General features: G+C 36.5%; 1 non-coding gene across 1 annotated transcript; it reads left to right on the top strand.

Moving 5' to 3' along the window:
• Positions 1–16,254: 16,254 nt before the first annotated feature.
• TRNAY-GUA (transfer RNA tyrosine (anticodon GUA)) lies at positions 16,255–16,348 on the top strand. The gene is made up of 2 exons: positions 16,255–16,291; positions 16,313–16,348. It is a non-coding gene; the product is annotated as a tRNA-Tyr (tRNA).
• The last annotated feature ends 249 nt before the right edge of the window (positions 16,349–16,597 follow it).

The following is a 16,597-nucleotide window of genomic DNA, read 5'->3' as shown; positions in this document are numbered from 1 at the left end:
TGGTTTGAATTATCATCCGGGTAAAGCAAATGTAGTGGCCGACGCTTTGAGTCGGAAATCGTTACATATATCTATGTTAATGGTTAAGGAATTGGATTTAATTGAGCAGTTTAGAGACTTGAGTTTGGTGTGTGAGAGTACTCACAATAGTGTTAAACTGGGAATGTTGAAACTAACAAGTGGTATTTTGGATGAGATCAGAGAGGGTCAGAAATCCGATATGCTTTTGGTTGATAAGTTGACTTTAGTAAATCAAGGTCAGGGTGGTGAATTCAGAGTTGATGGGAATGGTATTTTGAAATTTGGTAATCGGGTGTGCATTCCGGATGTTACCGAGCTTAGGAAAAGTATTCTCGAGGAAGGACATCGTAGTGGTTTGAGTATTCATCCTGGAGCTACGAAGATGTATCATGATTTGAAGAAGTTGTTTTGGTGGCCAGGAATGAAAAGAGAAATTGCGAGTTTTGTTTATTCCTGTTTGACTTGTCAGAAGTCGAAGATTGAGCATCAGAAGCCGTCTGGGCTAATGCAACCGTTGGCTATTCCAGAGTGGAAGTGGGACAGTATCAGTATGGATTTTGTTTCGGGTTTACCGAGGACGATTAAGAATTTTGAGGCTATTTGGGTGATTGTGGATAGATTGACAAAATCGGCTCATTTCATTCCGATCAGAATGGATTATCCGTTAGAGAGATTAGCCGAGTTGTATATTGAAAAGATTGTAAGCTTGCATGGTATTCCGTCGAGTATTGTTTCGGACAGAGATCCTAGATTTACATCGAAGTTCTGGGAAGGTTTACAGAAGGCTTTGGGAACTAAGTTGAGATTGAGTTCTGCATATCATCCGCAGACTGATGGTCAGACTGAGAGGACGATTCAGTCACTAGAGGATCTTTTGAGAGCTTGTGTTTTGGAAAAAGGAGGTGCTTGGGATTGTTATTTACCTTTGATTGAGTTTACCTACAACAACAGTTTTCATTCGAGTATTGGTATGGCACCGTTTGAAGCTTTGTATGGTAGGAGATGTCGGACACCTTTATGTTGGTATGAGTCCGGCGAGAGTGCTGTGGTTGGACCGGAAATTGTTCAACAAACTACGGAAAAGATTAAGATGATTCAGGATAAGATGAGAATTGCTCAGAGTCGTCAGAAGAGTTATCATGATAAGAGGAGGAAGTCACTTGAGTTCCAAGAGGGAGATCATGTGTTTATTCGTGTTACTCCGATAACTGGTGTTGGTCGAGCTTTGAAGTCAAAGAAGTTGACTCCTCGATTTATTGGTCCTTATCAGATTTTGGAGAGGATAGGGGAGGTAGCCTATCGTATCGCTTTACCGCCGTCGCTTGCGAATTTGCATGATGTTTTTCATGTGTCTCAGTTGAGGAGATACATTCATGATCCGTCGCATGTTGTCCAAGTGGATGATGTACAGGTGAGAGATAACCTGACTGTTGAAACATCACCTATGAGGATCGAGGATCGAGAGTTGAAGCAGTTGCGGGGTAAAGAGATTGCCTTGGTGAAGGTAGCTTGGGGAGGACCAGCAGGTGGCAATGTGACTTGGGAACTGGAGAGTCAGATGAAGGAGTCTTATCCAGAGTTGTTCGCTTGAGGTATGTTTTCGAGGACGAAAACTCTTTTAGTGGGGGAGAGTTGTAACACCCCAATTAAAATAAGATAATTATTTAATTTAAATTAATATTTTATTTATTAATTTAATTGAATAATTGGAATTTTGGATTATTATTATTATTTTGGGAATAATAATTATTGGAATAATTATTTATTGGAATATATAAGTTGGAATAAAAAGTCCCAATTTTGGAACAAGGGTTTTCACGTGAAAAGGAAAAGAGAAGCGGCTGAAAGAGAAAAAGGGCAAAAGGCAGAACAAGAGAAGAGAAGAGCTTGAAGCTGCAGAATTTGCCGGATTAACTCAGGTAAGGGGGGTTTATCGTCGATTTAACGGGTATTATATGATAATATGTCATGGGTAGTGATAGACCTTGAATTACTTCTGAATTGGATGATTATGGTGAATTTGTGAACCTTTGGGAGGAATGAAATTGGGGGAGAATCGAGAGGAAATTCGTAGGGATTTGATGTAAACGTGTTAGGTTTGGTGTAATCAAATAAGACATGAATTGTGTTGACAATGAGGACGATTAATTGATGTAAATTGGACTGTGGAAGGTTGGATCGGATAGGTTTCGTAATAGGGAAAACCATTGTAGATCTGAAATCTGGTTTCTGTAGCAGAGGGTTCTGTTCGCGCGCGATTCGCGGCGCGAACTGTCAAATCCAGAAGGGTTCTGTGACGCACCGTTCGCGGCGCGAACCCTCCTGCGCGGCGCGAACTGTGCTGTGCAGAAGTGGATATTAAATTGTGATTTCTGTGCTGTGGTGGTGCAGTTTTGGCTGTTTAGGCTGAGTGATGTGATTTAGCTGAGGACCGATGTATTAGGGATCATTTCCCGTTGTTTTGAGAGGCATAGGTATTAGTAGGGTGTGCTATTACTATGATTGATTGTGTGGCATGATATGATATGCTTTCGTGATAATTGTGTTGATGATATGTGATGGTGTGCATTATGCTGTAAATGTATCAGTTATGTATGCATTGTGAATAGACTGTTGTATGACTTATGGTGTGAGCATATTGTCTATTCTTGAGTTGTTGTTGATGCTGCATTGCTAGATGATTAGCATGCATGGCATAGCCTGTGGGGCTGTAGCTAATTCCCATGGTGAGGAATTAGTGAGTGAATTCTTGTTGAATTGTTGTTGATGTTTGCATACTAGATGAGTAGTGTGCATAGTCTAGCCTTTGGGCTGTAGCTAATTCCCATGGTGAGGAACTAGTGAGTGAGTCACTAGGTCTCAAATGAGTGGGACTAGTGAGCTTAGTAGCCGTATCCGGAGGGATCGGTGAGCTTGAACTGTAAGTTCAAGAAGAGTCGGTACCGCATATGTTGAGTCTCATTGCATAATGAATGTATGGCATATAATATGATGGGATGTATTCCAGTATTATATGTGTGTTGTGTATTGTGTTGTTGATGTTGAGTATGGTTGGAGATTATACATATGTGACAGGTTGTGGTTGAGTATGATATTTGAATTGATGCTGCCGTTTTTGAGTGTGTAGTCTGGTTAGGGTGATTTGATGCGTTAGTTACTTAACATTACATAATGTTGTATAATGCTTATTATATTGATTGAGGAACTCACCCTTACACCTATTTTTCAGGTAACGAGCAGTGAGTTGAGTAGGAGCTAGTGCTTGGAGTCTAGTGTAGTCTCCTAGTGGGTCATGCTCTGATAGATGTAACATCGGGATGGGATGTTTGAATATTTTATTGATTGGTTGTGAACCATTTTGCATGTAATATGTTACATGTTTGGAATAATTGAGCTGTTTTCTATCCGCTGCGTATTATGCAGATACTTTATAATTTGAGTTAAATAAATGAGCATGACAGGAAATTATGATGATCGTTGTGAAATGATTGTGTGACACCCTTCGGGGCATAATTACTCTGATTGATTTATTATTATTTTAATTACATAATTTGGGGTATTTAGAAGGGTGTTACACTTATCATAAGCATGGATCCTTGAACCAAGACATCTTCCAAAGGAAGGAAAAAAGGCCAAGTTTCCATACAATACCATGAAAGAGGGGAGACTTACAATCTCACTAACTAGAATGTTATGCCTTTTATGTCAAAATTTAGTGCTATGTTAAGCAATCGTAATTGGACTTATGTAGAAGTCACAACTATTTGAGGTTGGGCAATAGAATTTTGGTGTTAATGCATGTTAGAGACATAGTATAATGAACTATACTCATGAAACATACCCCACACAAAAAGAATATGCAAAATGGGGGACCTAATCTCATCCATACTTATGTTGATTTTGCAATCAACTAGCCTTAGGATATGGAGATATTATAGGTCCATGACATGAATGCATAAAGAAGAGGAATGAGATGAAGAGGGAAGGGGAATGGATCAAACACAAATTGGACAAAGGAGGGTTTTTACCAAGTTAAGATCATTCATTCATTTTGGGAGATGGAATGTACATTCCATCAATCCCCTAAATCCAATTATCTTAACCTAACAAAGTCAAATCAACCTTGACCAAGGCCCAACAATACCAGTCAAACTCACAAAGTCAATTAAAATGGCTCTACACAATTAATTTGGCATTTAATCAATTAAATATAATAAAAATAATGCATTAAATTAAATATGGTTGGTCAATTTCCTAAAACCTCATCAAAACACCAAAGAAATGGCCATGAGATTTATCATAGGTCAAACTAGGTCAAAGGACCTTGGAGAAAAAATTTCAGAATTTTTGGAAACCTAAAAGTATTTTTAAACAATTAAAAATATTCACAAAATCAATTAAATCATAAAAAATATTAATAATGTTCCAAAAAATAATTTTAATTCAGAAAATGAAAGAGGATTTTATTTTTAAAAAAATTGGTGAAACTCTCATATTTTTTGGATCAATGTTAAAATTAATATGAATTAATGAAAATAAGAGAAATAAAATGAAAATTCAGATAATCAAAAAAATGTGGACCACTTGATCTCCCTCATTAATTGAGGTGGCAGATCAAGTGGTGAGAAACGTGTGTTCCATGGTACACTCTAGTCAGCGCTCCATACGTTGGGTAATCACAAGCAACGTCCCTGATTAAAATATTTTGAATCAATCCAATGGCTCAGAACACATCCAACGCATCGCCGGAGCCAAGTTCCGGTCATCTTCTCTGATGACTCTGGCTGGATTGGTTCTTTCATCACCATAACATAAATGAAAAAGGAGGACATGATCTTAAAGAAAAAATGGCATAGATCACGAATTTCACCTCAATTTAACCTAACTTCAAATATATAGAGTGATACGTGGAGTTGAATTTTGAGGTGTGTGATCTGAGTTGCTTCGATTTGACCTCAAAGCAACTCAATCTTCTTGCCTACATTGGTAGGACTTCAAACAACCAAAGATCCAAGAGAATTTAGAGAGAATCGAAGAAAAGAAAAATCTGGAAAAATACCTTCAATGTTGTGCAGAACTGGATCTCTCTTGCTTCAATTCGTGTTTGATCTTGCTTATGGAGCTTGTAGAAATGGATTAAGAATGGTGCAAGGCTTTGGATCCTGGAGTTTTTGAATCTCCAAACAGTGAGATTCAAACTCAAATTTCAATTGAAATTTATTAGGTTTTCCTTTGAATGGTGAGGTTTTCAATGGTTGGGGGCAAAGTTGCGCACAAGGTCCTTCAAACTGAACCATTGGACCTCTATTTATAGCAAATGGTAAGTGTTATTTGCACACTTGAAAATACTTCCAAAATTGGCAATGTGAATGCCAAGCGTGCATGGGCATGTGCAGGCCCATGAAGCATCTCAATTGGGTCCAAATGCAATTGAAATGAAGTCTAAATGAAGATTGCAATGCAAGGCAAAGATGTTTGGATGTTTAAAGCATGATTCTTGCCAATTGATACAGCCATGTTCAAGCTATGCGCAGACCCCTCAAACTTTGTCCAAAATGCATGAATTTGGAATCTTTGGAAAGGTTAGATCAAGAGGAACAACTCTCATGTTGAACACTTTTACATTTGGAACTTGTATTATGATTAACTTTGAGGTGGAAGTTTGTAAATTTCAACATGTCAAAATATTTTCTAAGTGTCAAGCCATATGTTCAATTATTCCACCTTAGCTAACTTTTTATGTGAGCTTTAAATGAGAAACGTGTCTTCATCAAATTTGTAGATATTTCAAAAGCCTTCAAAATGGTTACAAATTTGACATAATTTGGATTTGGTATGAATGAGTTATGCATTTTTTAAGTTGAGGAAAATCACTTGTTCAATGGTATTGGTCTAAAATGACCTATAGTGTTTCCTCATATCACATGCTCATAAAAGTTGATTTAGATCTCACTCCAAACATCAAAGTTGAAGTAAACACCTTAAATTTGATTGTGAAACTTGTAAATCTTTAATCTCATAAAAATTGAGCATGTTATGGCCTTGGGAAGTTGACTTTCAAATTAGAGTTTAGATAAAATGACCTATAATGTTTCAACATAAAACATGACCTTCCAAGCAAATTTATCTCTATACCTAAACATTAAAGTTGTTTGTAATGTCATTTAGAGTAACTTTTCTCTTGGAATCATTTTCCTATGATGAAAATTGTAGGATATAAGGTCTAGGGGGACCCAATTTTGATCAGATGAGTTCATCTGGTCAACCACCTTCAACCATCTTGCTAACTTGCAATTTTCTTGACTTTTTGGACTCATGGGAGGTGACATATGCATTAGTTGACGAAATTTGAAGTTTACCTTGAGATATTTGATCAATTGGTGAAGAAGCTTGTTGAAGAAGTTACTCAAGATACCCAGATGAACTAGGGTTTCCAAGGCAAACCAATTCCAAACTCTTGAAGAAATCTTGATCAAAAAAACATGTAGAGATCATGGGGACTCATATATGATTCTTAGAGCCATTATAGATTATTCCTTGGTTGAACTCTTCTTAGCAATGATGGTCTTAAACCCTATATGTGAATGTAATAGATCAAAGGTGATCATGCCCTCCCTACAAAAGATTTAGACAAATGCAAAGACATATTTTTGGTATTTTAGTTAGTAAAGATGGTAAAGTACAAAGTATGATACAATCACATAGTGCTTGGTGATCTCTCCCAATACAAACCTGATGAAAGAGGGGCAAGGAGGATTCCAAGGTATGATCCCAATGCTAATGCATATGATGAGGTAGCATGAGGGATCTTAGGGTCAAAATTGGGGTCTTACACCATGTTCAACTCCACGGGGCATCCTACTCAAGAGGCTTTTTGATCCCATTCCTTTTGCAATGTGTTGACATCATGACCAAGATTACAATGTGCCAAGAAAGGTTGCATTTGGATGTTTGACCACAAAGTTATGGCTTGAAGTTGGCATGAAAAATTGGTTATATAACGTAGAAAAACTTGAGTGCCTCATGGCTGCAAATGACCTATAATGTCCTACTGAATTCCATGGCCTTCCAAGCATATTCTAACCTTGGTCCTTGAGAAAACTTGTAGAGGGTATCACCAATGGCATTGTGAAAAATGAATCAGATTCATATGTTGAAAATTTAAGAAGTTATGATCCTTGAAAGTTGGGAAAAAGTCACTTGAAAATAGGTCAAATTTCACTAAGTCGACAAATGACCTATAATGTCTCTAAACTTTTGATGAACATCCAAGCACAATTGGCTCTTGTTATGTAAAGATATGTTGTAAACGATGTTGGGAAGAGTCATATGAAAAAAGGGGCATCTAAAAATATTGAGAATTGAAGGAGTTGTGATCTTTGGAACTTTGACTTCAAAATGTTGACTTTTAGGTCAAACTTCTTTGAACAAGCTTGGGTATTTGGACTTTCCTTGAATTTCAAAGCATACGGGTGATCATATAAACTCAAGATAAGTTATCCTTGATTTTCTCTTGATTATATTGCTCAAATATTTAATTTGCTTATTGAAGAAGGCATGGAAATAAACACATGAACCTTTGACTTTCCTTGAGAAATGAGCCACCAAACTTTGGGATGCTCTTGATTTGAAAAGCCATACCTTGCACAATAAACTCAAGGGAAACAAGACATATTTTTTGTATTTTTATTTAGTCGTTAGATAGCAATGAATCAAATAAACACAAAGGTAAAACACCATCGAAGAGGTGCTTGGTGATCCCTGCAAGAAGCAAACCTAAAGATGGATAAGGGGAAGGATCAAAATGTGACCTTGCTTGTATGCAAAAATGCAAATGAAATATGGGATCTTAAGGTTAAAAATTAGGGTATGACAGTATATTTTAGGGAAATGACAAAAATCTAAACTCAAGAAAAACTAAAATAGGAAAAAAATACGAAAATAAAAACAATTAAACTAAATCTAAACTAACGAAAAACTAAATATAAACTGAATAAAAACTAAAGAAAAACTAAATAAAACGGTAAGAATTAAATTCCTCTCCCACACTTAAGATGAGCATTGACCACAATGGTTCATCTAGAGTGCATGCAAGGGGAAGAAACACTGGAAGCTACAATCAAGTCCTCTCTGAGGCAGTCTATTTGCTCTATTTCTCTAATAGCTTATACTCAGAATTCAAGGCGAAATACATAAATCTCACGATGGAGGGTGTTGAGCTCATAGTCAACATTTGCTCCATGGTGAGTAATTGGGCCTAGTGTAGAAGAAGTAGGGGCGCAATCTGAAGCAGGGGAATGGTGGTATTTAGGTGTGGGCATATCCGGAAGCATAGGTGTAACTAGAGGTGCAGGTCACTCTTCTTGGCCCTCAATGGGGTATAATCAGTTTTCCATATTATGGACACTTGTCTTTTCTCTATTAGGTAGTACAATGTGTTCTATAAATTTGCTATTGATCATAAGATAGAATTCATTGGGTGCTTTAAGCCTGACCAAATTTTGGGTAAGGAAAGAGTCAATATTCAGGTAAGTGTTTCCCTATAGGGAAACTAATTGTGCTACTAAGCTTTTTATGCCTACAGACAAGGAAATACTAGTGATTATCTCGCCTACAAATATATCTCTTCTTCTAGATTTTTTACTTTTTCCAAGTGTGCAAGAAAGAATGTTGCAGAGTGGAAAAAATGGGATTGGAAATCACATAATATAATGAACAATTATTTTCTACGAACGACCTTTGTGGTTTCACTTTTCTAAAGAAAGTATGAGCTAAGACTTTGTGGAAATACCAGATTTCCAGATTATGAATTTGGGAAGAAATTTTCCCTTCAGGTTTTGGTTGGGCTTCTCCCGTTATATTATCCCATAAAGCATCTACTTAGAGCAATATGAATGAGTCTCTAGGGATCTCAGTGACAGCATCACGGATAGTTTGAAAATGTAAAACATCACATATTTCATTCTGGTTAAAGAGATAATCATAACCAAACAGTGTAAAAATAGTCTTATCCTTAACTCCTTATATCATCTGGTTAGGGTAGTAGTTTAAAGAACTAAGAAACTCAAGTGTGAGTCTCTCATAAACAGGATGGTGTAAGGATTAGAAATAGTCCCACCTTATCAGGTTGAACATATAGCAGAGACTACATAGAAGGGCTAGTCTTTCAAGGTAGTCGAAATTAGGATACCTAGTAGGAAGAATATTCCTCTAAGTTAGTTCTTCATAGAGTCTTCTCTGGGTTGCATTCTTGAAGGAAATCTCCATATCATTAATGTTATGCATTCTTATGTGATTGGTTAGTGAACTAACTTATTAGAGATCGATACCTGAAAATAAAAAATTAAAGTTAGATTCGTTTAACATGTGTTATAATTCGTTGTTTATTTATTATTCGAACAATAAAACTTTAAAATACCCATGGGTTGCCTCATATGCAATGCTTTGGTTTACGTATGTAGCTTAATGTATTCTAAATAAATCTTATGAAGTATTGGTGGGTAGTTCCTGAAGGATCTAACTGGCATAATAATTGATGTCCTCTCCACTACAAAAGTGTTTTAACCTCTATCCATTCACTATGAATGGACCAGTTGATTTACTCTATACTTCAACTGCCCCATATTGCATTACTTTTATTACTTCAAATGGTCTGGACCATGGGGAACGAAGTTTCCCTGGGAAAAGTCTCAATCTAGAATTAAAAAGAAGCACTAGCTCCCCCTATGTGAATTATTTCCTAAAGGTTCACTTCTCATGCCATTTCTTGGTTCGTTCTTTATAGATCGTGGAATTTTCATAAGCATCAAGTCTCAACTCTTCTAACTCATATAAGTCTAAAATTCCCTTACCGCCAGCAGCTGCATAGTCCATATTTAGGGTCTTAATGGCCCAATAAGCTTTGTGCTCAAGTTCAACCGGGAGATGACAAGATTTTCCATACACAAGCTTGAAAGGTGTAGTTCTTATGGGAGTCTTATAGGTTATCCTATAAGTCCATAATTCTTCTTGAAGCTTGGTTGACCAATATTTCCTAGATGTGGAAATTGTTTTCCCAAGTATTTGCTTGATATCTCAGTTAGAGATTTCCACTTGGTCGCTAGTTTACGGATGGTAAGGGGTAGCTACTCAGTTCCTTAATCCATACTTTTGTAGAAGTTTTCCAAATATTTTAGAGATGAAGCGAGACCCACCGTCACTTATGACGAGTCTACGGACACTGAATCTAGTGAAATGTTATTTTTGAACATATTAATGACTAGCATGCATCATTTGTATGATAGGCAATGACCTCGATCCATTTAGACACATAGTCAACTACAACAAGTGTGTATTTATTTCCCATGGATGACGGAAAAGGATCCATGAAATAAATCCCCCAAACATCCAAGACTTCCCCTTCTAAAATATTTTTCAAGGGAATTTTGTTGATATATGTTTCCAGTGCATTGGCACCGACCACACTTTACACTAAAAGCATGAACGTCACATCATATAGTGGGCCAGTAAAGGCATGCTTGAAGAAATTTAGCACAGGTCTTTGATGTGCTTGCATTCCCTCCGTAGGGATCGGCATGCCACTGGTTCATGATATTTTCAATCTCATCATCAAGAACAGAGTGACAGAAAATACCATCGACTTCTCTTTTGAAAAGGAGAGGGTCATCCCAGTAGTATTGTTTCAAATCATGGAAGAAATTCTTATTCCACTGATAGGTCATATCTAGAGGCAAGACTCTTGCCACTAGGTAGTTGATGAGGTCATCATACCAAGGTACCATAGCTCGTGTGAACACAACTTCCTCCTCTATTTCATTAGCACAATTCATAATGTCATCCACGAGATGGGCATAGCGTGGCACTTCACCTTGCAAGAATGCTATCAAATTTTCATCTGGGAAAGAATCGTCCAAGGGTAGTTCCTCTCTTTTGGTTTCGCTGAGTCTGGATAGGTGGTATATGACCATATTCTATGTTCCCTTCTTGTCTCTTATCTCTAAGTCAAATTCTTAAAGAAGTGATATCCACCAAATTAGCCTTGGCTTTGCATCTTTCTTACTAAGTAGGTATCTTCTGGAAGCATGATCTGTGTATATGATGATCTTTTATCATACTAAGTAAGATCGAAATTGCCAAAGGCAAAGGCTATTGCTAGAAGCTCTTTTTCAGTAGTGGCATAATTAATTCGTAGATTGTGTGATCAATAAGTTTGGTTAAACTTTTGTAGATAATATTTTGAAAACGGTTTTGTTGTGTTGATTGCATTCCATTAGATTGTAGTTGTTTTTTCAAATCAACCAAACCATAGAAAATTCTAAACAAAATTGATTGCACACAAGGTGTTCGATAATTTTCCTCAATTAAGTTTTTGTGTATTTTGTCATTGGAAATAACCTCCACCTTTAGCTATATCATTTAAACGATTGTGTTTTTTAAACATATTAATTTATTTGTCTATCATTATCATCAATTGGTTTTCATATACGCATATTTGAGCTTCTCGATAGCGGTTCAGTTTAGACGATTCGATTTGGGTCACTTCCGCTAACCGTTAAATATGTCAAAACATTTTTTGTAAATTTTTTAACTTGGGATCTATTTACCTCCCCCCCCCCCCCCCCCCCTCCCCTCTAGGTAAGTCGCCTTCGTCTCACTCCTATGTTTGATGTTGATTCTAACACTTCCTTTTCCCTTGATTTGAGCTTGATCAAGTCACCCAACAATGCCAATTTGATTCATTGTCTCACGTTAATCCTTTGCAAGAACCTTTTGTTCTTCAAAGCCTTCACTTGATCGAATCTAAATTGCGAATTGTTGTAACCTAAAACTTACCAAGTTGGTCCACCGCCTCATGTTACTGCTTTGCAAGAAACCCCTGTTCTTCAAAGATTTCACTCGATCGAATCCAACCTTGCGTAATCTTGTCCAAAAAATTCAAATTCCTAATTGATCTTGAAGGAAAACCCCAACTTGGTTTCTTATTTAAAACCCTTAAAGATCTCATCCCAATTTACAATTCAACAACCTAAATTGGACATTATCAACCGATTCTAGATTGCACCCAAACAAAGAATGATTATGTGTAGCTTGTTTGTGTGTATGCATAGAATAAGGTTGAAGATGATGAGAAATCTTTAAAATCCCGGTTTCGTGTAGGTTTACTCTAGAACCTTACTAGAAACGATGCACGCATGAAATATACATATATATGTGTGTGTGTGTGTGTGTGTGTGTGTGTGTGTGTGTGTGTGTGTGTGTGTGTGTGTGTGTGTGTGTGTGTGTGTGTGTGTGAAGCAAAAAGAATATATTTCACTCGATCGAATCCAACCTTGCGTAATCTTGTCCAAAAAATTCAAATTCCTAATTGATCTTGAAGGAAAACCCCAACTTGGTTTCTTATTTAAAACCCTTAAAGATCTCATCCCAATTTACAATTCAACAACCTAAATTGGACATTATCAACCGATTCTAGATTGCACCCAAACAAAGAATGATTATGTGTAGCTTGTTTGTGTGTATGCATAGAATAAGGTTGAAGATGATGAGAAATCTTTAAAATCCCGGTTTCGTGTAGGTTTACTCTAGAACCTTACTAGAAACGATGCACGCATGAAATATATATATATATATATATATATATATATGTGTGTGTGTGTGTGTGTGTGTGTGTGTGTGTGTGTGTGTGTGTGTGAAGCAAAAAGAATATAAAAGAATGCAAATTTTCAAGATTTTTATGCATGTGTCGACCTACGTAAGTCATGTGTCGGCCTGTTCAATGTGTCGACCTGTATAGAACATGTGTCGACCTGTATAGGTCATGTGTCGACATGTAAAAGTGGCACATCAAACAGAAGCAACAGGATTTAAAAATGACCTACATGTGTCGACCTGTAACTCGTATATGTCGCCTCATAGAAAAAAAATTCTTATATGTGTCGACCTATAGCACGTATGTGTCGACACATAGACTATTTTTCCCATAAAAACTTGTTTTTAATGCATGAAACCTTTTCTAACTTATTTCAAAAAAAAATTGTGCTTCCTAAGGTTAAGATGCACATTAAGACTCGGAGGATATCGTCCAATATACATAAACGCTAAAGTATCCTTGATTTGACATCATACAAAATACATCTAACGGAAAGCCACACTCACACTATCATCCATGGTCCAAAGCTCTTCAAACCTTAAAACGTATCTCTTCTTTCTAATACATTGGTGAGAAATTTCTTCCAAGTTAATATCAAGTGGAACATGATCAGAGCATCTCCTAATCAAATGCCTAACATGAATTGGTGAAAACCTATTAACAAAACCCAAATCTCGCCAAAATCTCTCCAGCCTGCATTGGATATTGTCATTCGCCTCTCTCCCATTGGACCACGTGTAAGAGTGTCCCTCAAAACCAACATCAATTAGATCATAGTCTTCCACCACTTTCCTACCCCACTCCAGTTAATTTTAATTTCTCGTATCTCCCCTAAATTTATCTGTTGTGCTTACCATGTCATTGAAGTCTCCAAAACAACAGCACGTTCCTTGAACCAGTCTTAACTTTTTGACTAAATTCCAGGTTTGTTTCTTCTTTTTCTCCTCATGAAAACCATAAACACAGGTACAAGCTCTCTCTCTCTCTCTCTCTCTCTCTCTACAGTGTCCTCATCCACAAAGTAAGCCTTAATGGAGTTTGGCGAGTAAGAGGTTATAGTGATATTCAAAGAATTATTCGATTACAACTCAAGACCTCCCGCTCTTTCTCTTCCTTCTCAATTACAACTCACACCCAGGCAACTACTACAACCACAAGAAAATTTGATTTTCTCCATCTCTGAATCTTTGAGTTTGGTTTCCATACGGAAAACCATAGCGGGATTTTCCAATATTTTGAGCCTTAACAAGGCTCGAACTGTACAAGGATCCCCTTAACCCCCTACAGTTCCAATTGGGTATTTCCATTGTGCTAGGCGGTGTTGGTTCTCTAACACCACCTTTGGTAACTTCATGATACTGCCAGTTCCTCCCTCACCTCATTCTTCCTCCATGACATCCTCAGTTGACCCTGTTATTATTTTTACATTAATTATTTGTCTCTTTCCCAATTCTACTTCAAGTTTTCTTGCAGCTTGGCTAGCCTTCAACATTCCTTCCTTTTGTCTCTTCCATTTAGTTGGCCATTTTCCCTTTTCCCGTTACATCTCTGCCCCATGTTTCCATCTTTTTTGAAAGTACAACTGCCTCTAAGGATTCAACTGCACTCTCCATTTCCTTATTTCCGCCACTCACACTTGAGTATTCCTTACTCATAGGCTTTTACTCCCATTCCTTTCTACCTTGGTTTTTCCTTTCCTTCCCTACCTCTTTGTCTTTTCCACCATCACTTCCTTTACTGAGATTGGAAGATTTAAAAATATTTCTGCTAAAACTACCTGAACATTGCTCCTTTTCGAGTCCCTTAGGATTCCTTGGTAAGGGAGACGCCCTTAGCCAAGGCCCAAAGAAAAGGTTATTTTCTTTTATTTCATTGAATCCTTTCACACCACTGTCACCAAGGTCCTCACAATTTTTTAGCTGATTTCCAATCCTACCACAGGCAAAGCAAAAGGTTGGGAGCCTTTCATATTTGAAGAAAACCTTCAATCTTCGATTTTGGTACTTGATGATGGTTCATCTCTTCAAGGGTTTTCGAATATCTACCTTCACTTTGATGCGCATAAATTTACCCATAGTATAAGCCTCCTCCAGATCCATCTTTTCAAAATGACCAATGATGTTGCCCAACTGTTTTGCCATTGTTTTCGATCAAAGCTTTAGTTGAAGATCATAAACCCTAATCCAAAAATCTCCAAATTGCATTAGTCTTGAACGTTGTTCTTCACTAGAGACCCCATTTCTAAGATGAGGAGGTTTTTATCGAAGTTCTAAGGACTGCCTTTTAGCACTGTATCAGTGTCACGCTTAGTTGAAAATTGAAACAGGAAAAGGCACTTCTCTATATCTTGTGCCTTCAAATTATTATTTAATTGCCATGCATGAATCACTGTTTTCTTCAAATCCCTAGCGTTGAAGCGGTTTTCAATTCGCAACTTCCCTATTATGGTCCTATGAAAGACTTTGTCTCTTAACTCAGCATCCACATTCACTGTATTCCTCCTTCTTCTTTTTCTTCTTCTTCCGAGAGAGGAACGTTCTTAGATCAATCCATTTTAAGGGTCCAAGAGTTGGAGGGAAACAATGGATCGCCACCGCTGAAACGAAGAAAAACAATAGGGCATCGGACAAGGGAAACACAATCAGAAAACTATAGAATAAATCGCAGGGGAGAACCCCAGGGAGACACAAACAAATTAGATTAGAGAAAGTGGATGATAAAATCCAGGTGGAGCCACACTAAAGATAGGGGAGGTATACCTTCTCTCTAAAATACGTTGGTTGTCTTGTGCTTGTTGTAGGCTACTTGCAAATGGCAACCATATTGGTATCATCCTTTTACCTTTTAATTTTCTTCTATTAGTGATGTTATAAAAATAAACCACGAATAACTTGCTAAATTATCAAATCTTATTAAATTTTGTCTGATTTTAACATTCTCACAACCTTCTTGAATTTGTGTAGATTTGAAAAATATTTAATTTTTTTGTTTTTGATTATGTCTGACTTGTATAATTTCTTAGTTTTAAAACATCCGATAATAATTTATATATATTGATTTTAACTAATATATTATTTATTATGTCGCGAATTTTCAAATGGGACCATTTCAAGGAGGATCTTCACACACATTCAAATTGACATGTCTACACGTTAACTTAACATTAGAAATTGAAGACGGCATATAAAAATTGATAAGAACATTACATTTGGATGAAAATAGTATAACTTTTTTTTTATATTCTAAATCATACACCGCCACACGATCTGATATTCAAACTAGGATTTTGTTTATTAAAAAAAAAAGATTTTGCTCTTATCCAACATGGAATAAGTTAATAAATGAACTAACTTTCTTTCTAGAGTTGATATATATTCTTTATTGAAGGTAAACATTAACGATCAAATTGCCGAATATAATAATATAACAAAAGCTAGTACACATTAACGATCAAATTGCCAATATAATAATAAAATAACAAAAGCTAGTACACTTCACAAAAGGGTAAAAAATTAAAATATTAGTGTCATAGAAATCAGGTTAGTGTAAGGTGTAATAAAATTATTTACGAGAAACTGCACAACCCGACCTTAGCTCAGTTGGTAGAGCGGAGGACTGTAGTTGGTAATATGCCAAATTGAAATCCTTAGGTCACTGGTTCGAATCCGGTAGGTCGGATTTATTTATTTTTTTAAATTTTCAAATATTTTCTTAAAATATTATATATTATACTGGCATGAAAAAATATCCAGAATTTCCTCGAATTTTTCATATTTTATTTCAACAAGTTTATGCTTTACAATTTTACATTAATATAAAAGGAAATAAATGTCCGCTTAGGTAAAATACTTATATAAGTCGATGCTTTCTTTATAAACAATTATTAGGACTTCAACGGTTTGAATTTTTTGAAATTTAAAAAAAAAA

The sequence above is a fragment of the Lathyrus oleraceus genome, chromosome 3 (assembly GCF_024323335.1).
Source record: "Lathyrus oleraceus cultivar Zhongwan6 chromosome 3, CAAS_Psat_ZW6_1.0, whole genome shotgun sequence".
NCBI lineage: Eukaryota > Viridiplantae > Streptophyta > Magnoliopsida > Fabales > Fabaceae > Lathyrus > Lathyrus oleraceus.
The sequence above is the reverse complement of the archived record's forward strand: the minus strand, read 5'-3'. Positions and strand labels throughout refer to the sequence as shown.